Source organism: Marmota marmota, unplaced genomic scaffold (genome assembly GCF_001458135.2).
Source record: "Marmota marmota marmota unplaced genomic scaffold, marMar, whole genome shotgun sequence".
NCBI lineage: Eukaryota > Metazoa > Chordata > Mammalia > Rodentia > Sciuridae > Marmota > Marmota marmota.
The window spans coordinates 53,839,354-53,845,247 of record NW_026000005.1 but is presented as its reverse complement, the minus strand read 5'-3'; the positions used below and the strand labels follow the sequence as shown (position 1 = coordinate 53,845,247).

At 54.1% G+C, this 5,894-nt stretch overlaps 1 long non-coding RNA gene across 1 annotated transcript in view; it reads right to left on the bottom strand.

Moving 5' to 3' along the window:
- Positions 1-5,894, bottom strand: part of LOC125618329 — an 18,938-nt gene that overhangs the window by 7,144 nt on the left and 5,900 nt on the right. Inside the window, exon 2 of the long non-coding RNA XR_007349625.1 lies at positions 2,914-2,920. This is a non-coding gene — a long non-coding RNA (uncharacterized LOC125618329). The remainder of the gene's footprint in view (positions 1-2,913; positions 2,921-5,894) is intronic.

The following is a 5,894-nucleotide window of genomic DNA, read 5'->3' as shown; positions in this document are numbered from 1 at the left end:
TGGAAAGGAAAGGGAAAGCCACGTCACAGGGTCACAGGCCTCGCATGCCGGCGCCGCCCACCAGACCCCCCCCCTCCGCGCCCAGGGCCCCGCCCCTCCCACGGCCCCGCCCTCCGCACGCACATCTGGGTTGTCGCAGCCGATCATCTCCCCGTAGGACACCTGGTGGCACAGGCAGTACGTGGGCTCGTTGGGATCCACAGGCATGTCCAGCACATCCGAGGGGTGCACGGACAGGATGGTGTCCGCGAACTCAGACCTGCGGGAGGCAAGGCGCTGATGGCGTGGCGGGAGGGCGCCACCTTCTGCCTGTGGCCCGGTCCCCTCGCCAGTGGCTGCGCAGACAGACGACGCTGCCCCGGAGGAAACCTGCGGTAGGCTCCAGGCTACTCACCAACTCTCCTTCAGCTTCCCTACCGCAAGCTAGGATCTGGTGAAATTCCCAGTGCTGCTCTGAAGGCACATTTTTCAAGGACCACCTCTAAACCTCTCTGACCACACCGTGCTCTCCTAGGAGTTTGTGGCGAGAAAACTGGTGTGGATGTGAGCAGCCACCAGGCGACGTTGCACCTGATGACCCCCAGATCCCCAAGCAGGAATGAGAGGGGCAGCAAGGGCAGCAGATAGGAGGGTGCACCCCCCTCCCACCACCAGGGTGCCGAGGCCGCTGGACTAGGGGACAGGACCTTGAGGTCTACCAGTCCTGTCGGCCCTCCTCGGCTCCCAGCCACCTCCCTTGGGGCTCACATGCAACCCTACCCACCAGGGACAGCTGACATTTGAAAGAAGCCTGCCCGCACCCCATCCCACACTGATCCGGGGTCATGGCACTCCCCAGCACTCCCACCACTTGCCTGATGTGCCATGCCCCCATGAGAAGTCCAGTGCATCCTGTGCCCAGGCTTCCACACATGTACACAGATACCTTTACCCCAAATCCACAGCCCCAGCAGCTTGGGAGCCTGTCACCCCACTTCTGCTCAGCCTTCCCTGGGTTTCTGAGCAGCAGCTGGGCCCAGACCCCTCCCTCCTCCCCCCTCCCCCCAACCTGCTGCCACCACACTGTGGCCACACCATACCACAGGCTCGGCAGCACCTCCCACCCACTCAGACACACACACACACACACACACACACACACACACACACTCCAGCACAATGTCCGCCCAGAGCTCAAGAGGGCTCCAGGAGCCCAGCCCCTTCCCCCGTAGGTAATCAGCTCTTCCACTGTCTCTGCATTTCTGGAAACAAAGGATTCTCTCTTATATCTGAAATCCATGCCACAAACACTTGTCCAAGTCCACGTGCTCTGTCAATCTTGCTTCCAAGCACGTCACAATCGTCCTTCAGGTCTGGAAACAGTTCTGTTTTTTCCTGAGGCATGTGGCACTCCGTGGCTCAGTCACCTTTCCTGTCTGCGTCATCACGCAGCCTGGCTGCAGCCTCTAAGGTGGCAAACCCTCTGACCACAGAGGTCTCGCTGTCTGTCCACTCAAACTCCTTCAACTGGAAAGTGCACCAGGGCCCAACAGCCACACCCCAGAGCAGCAGCCTGCCCTGCTGCTCCAGATCCCTGTCATCCAGCAAGGACCCCACAGGCGGCTGATCCTCAGGAGCTGGGCAACCCCAGCTATCAGTGGCTGGCTGGTTCCAGGTGTGACGGGCTCCCCTTGCCAGACAGGCCAGTGTGCCTCCCAGCACTGCAGGAGCCCCAGTGTCCACACTTTGGGATCAGAGGCTACAGAAGAAACGGCCCTCTGGCCCCATGCAGGCCCGCCTTAGTAGAAAGTCAGGCTCTGCGGCGCTCGTCTCGAAGACAGGAAGCAGTTTGAGATCTGGGATATTCCTCTCAGGATGGCCCCTTGGCTTGGCCCCGGAGGTAAGTGAGCCACAGGAACTTGGAACCAGGCACCATCCTAGGTCCCCCAGGGAAAAGGGCTCCGGGAATGAAGCAGGGACTCCAAGCCCACACTGTGAAAACCCACTGCACAGGCAAGTTCCTGTGCGCCTTGTCCTTGTAGGGCCATGTCCTTGTAGCCACACCAGTTCCCATACTGGCCCCAGGAGTCCTGGGTTCACATCCACCTGGCTACCTCCTGGGACCCCTCTAGTCCTCCACAATGGCTGCACACAACAGAGCTTGGGGCCTCAGGGCACCCCGCTGGCTTCAACACCTATAAAATGGCCCAGGTGCAGCACGGCCACTCAGGGGCCACAGAGGACCTGGACCTGCACATAAGCAGATGCAGCCAGGTCCCACAGGCCCCTCACCACACCATCCACATGGCTATTGCAACCTGTCCAGCAGATAAGCCTGGAAGCAGCGAGCTATGGCCTCCTCCTGCTACTGGACAGGAATTGGCACCAGGCACAATGCAGCTCCTGCTGGGCGGGCCCATGGCTACCTCTAAGCTGCAACCTGAGAGCCGGTCCCACCATGCATGGGTCCCTCCTGTAGTGTCAGAGAGAGGGGCTAGGGCTCCCACGCCTCCTGGAAACCCCAGTGCAAATCCTCTCGCCAAGGGTGCCCTGGGGAGCGTTCTCAGTGAGGAGCAGGCCAAAGGCTCCATGTGCTATTGCCCTCCAAGCCGGAAAAATCAAGTCCAGGAAATTCAAAACCACATTTAAGTTAGGCGCAGTGGCTCAGCCTGTAATCCCAGAGGTTTGGGAGGCTGAAGTAGGAAGATCACGAGTTCAAAGCCAGCCTCAGCAACTTAGCGAGGCGAGACCCTGTCTCTAAATAAAAAATATAAAAAAGGCTGGGGATATGGTTCAGTGGTTAAGCACCCTGGGTTCAATCTTCAGTAAACCGCCCCCCCCCCAAAAAAAAAAAAAAAAAAACAAAAAAAACATTTACAGATGTCAGAGGCACTGGGGCAAGGAGAACAGACCTGCAGTTGAGGGAGGATCTACCCACCTCCTGGGACCAAGAGCCCACCCTGCCACACAAGCCAGCATCACCACCACATGCCAGGGCCTTCATGCAGCTGCCACTCACAGGACATGTGCAGGGTTCAGGGCCAGGAAGGCCTCACCTGGCAACCTGAGGCCCAAGGGGCACTGGGTCTGCTGCAGACACAGCCATCCACCCGGCTCAACCTGCCTGGGCCAGGAAAGTGCTGACTCCGCCCACATCTCCCTGACACCCAAGGTCAGACAGGCAATAAGAACTCTGCCTGTGATCCTGGCTGCTCAGGAGGCTGAGACAGGAGGGTCATAAGTTCAAGTCCTTTCCCTGGAACTTGTGAGATCCTGACTCGAAATATTTAAAGGGCTGGGGGTACAGTTCAGTGGTAGTGTGCTTGCCAAATGTGCATGAGACCCTGGGTTCGATCCCCAGTACTAGGGGGTCGGGGGACACATCATTTTCAAATTGCTATCAGTCAGTATGAGAGAGAAATCTTACAGAAAAAATGTCAATAATAATGGGAACAAAGGTTTTGCTGACTTCTCATCTGAAATTACAGGAGACAAAAGAACATAGAACATCGTCATTAATGAAAATAGAAAGCAACACAAACCTCAAGATCTACCTCCAGCAGAACTGTCCTTCAAAAGTGGAAGAGAGGAGCGGGGCTGGGACTCAAGCACAGAGCTTGCTGGGCAGGCCCAGAGCCCCCAGGTTCAATCCCCAGCACCATGCAAAAAACAAAGAGGCAAAACAAAGACATTTCCAGAGAAACAAGAACCCAGAGGACTTGTCTCCACAGGTGACCCGTGACTACCGACCGCAGAAGACAGTCCAGGCAAAGGGGCCTAGACAGCACCCAGGGGTGACCTCTATGTGTAGCTGCAGGGTCGACTCAGTCTTCAAGATTCCACCTACTGTCACCTGACACAGCACCACCTGGCACAGGGGGTCCCTGACGTCCTGCTCACCCAAAGGAGCATGGCCACCACCTCCCAGCCCCTCAGCCCCTGCTAACTGCCCACCATCCACCACCAGAGTCCAGCCCCCCAACACACATATGCCAGGTCAGAACCTGGTGTGCCTGGGAGACTGAACTCAGGAAAGGCTCATGCTACACCCAGAACGGTGCCTGACTGGCACAGAGCAGGATGGACACAGGCAGAGCACGGTATCCACATGTCCAGTGTGTCCAGCACACTATGTGGGGTCCTCTGTGTGAGTTCACACAACAGCACACCTCCTAGATCAGCTAGTACAATAGCAGGAAAGAAAACACTAAGAACATGCCTGACGAATCCAACTGTCAGGGAAAAAACAGATGGGCAAACAGAAAACGCTACAAGAGAGGAGATCTAGACACATCACATTATCAACTACACTAAATGTGAGGGGTCCACACAGCATAATCACAGAGCAGAGACTGCCAGTCTAGGAAAAAAGGACTCCGCTATTTGCTGCATGTAAGAAACCCACTCGCCAGGCACACTGGTGCACAACTGTAATCCCAGCAGCTCAGGGGGCTGAGGTAGGAGGATGGCAAGTTTGAGGCCAGCCTCAGCAACTTAGTAAGACCCTTTCTCAAAATAAAAAATATAAAAGGGGGCCAGGGATATAGCTCAGTTGGTAGAGTGCTTGCCTTGCATGCACAAGGCACTGGGTTCAATCCCAGCACCACAAAAAATAAAAATAAAAAAGGGCTGGGGGTGTAACTCAATGGTTATGTACCCAAAAAAAAGAAAGAAAGAAAAATAAACACACTCAAAACAAAAAATAAATGTGTTGAAAATAAAGGACGAGCCAAATATGGTGGCACACACCTGTAATACCAGTGACTGGGGAGGCTGAGGCAGGAGGAGCACAAGTTCAAAGCCAGCCTCAGCAACTTACTGATGTCCTAAGCAACTTAGTGAGACCTAGTCTCGAAATAAAAAATAAAAATGGGCTGGGATGTGGCTCAGTAGTAAAGAGCCCCTGGGTTCAATCCCCAGTGCCAAAAAAAAGGAAAAGAGCACTAGAAGGAGAGGAGACAGACCTTCCCCTGAGCTGGAGGTGGGAGGCCCCACACCCAGAGCATCAGCAAGACACACAGCCTGAGCAGCACTGTGGGCCTGGGGCCCGGCTGGCCCTCAGGACACCACCCAGCAGAGTGGGACCACACTCCATCAAGTGCCCTGCGTGGGGCCACCACGCTCATCTCCACTGCCTGCACAGGGTTTCAGAACAGGATGTTCTGATCACAACACACTTAAAAAGTAAAATCAGTAAGTTATCAGGAAAATCCCAAATTAGAAATTGAGACACATACTTCTATATGAGTTTTAGGTCAAGGAAAATCAGAATGAAAGTTTTTTAATATTTCAAATAAAATGAAAATTAAAACCCAACATATCAAAATGTATGGAATTTGCAACTAAAACAAATTACAAGGTATAAAAATAAATGATCTAGGCAACCCACATCTTAAAATGCCAGAAAAAGAAAAGCAAATTGAACCCAAGCTGAGCAGATGGAAGGACACAACAAAGAGCAGACACAGACACAGAGGAAAACCCCCAGCAGAAGCCACAGAGACTGAAGGCCAGCTCTCTCGAGGTCAGGACAGACAAGAGCAGACCACCAGCAACAGGACCAGGAGAGGGCAGTCATCAGCACGGCTCACCACAGCAGACCCTCAATAACATGAGGTCATGGCAGTCTGCTGTCAAAAAACCTGAGGATATGCCAGGCACAGTGGCCACACCTGTCACCCCAGTGACTCCAGAGGCTGAGGCACATGGACTGCAGGTTCAAGCCCAGCTTGGGTAACTTAGCAAGACCTGTCTCAAAATGAATGTAAAGCCAGGTGCGAGGCTGGGCTCAGTGGTAGAGCGCTTGCCCAGCATGCGTGAGGCACTGAGTTCGATCCACAGCACCACATGAAAATAAATAAATAAAGTAAAAACATTCTGTCCAACTACAAAAAAAAAAAAAAAAAAAAACCAAA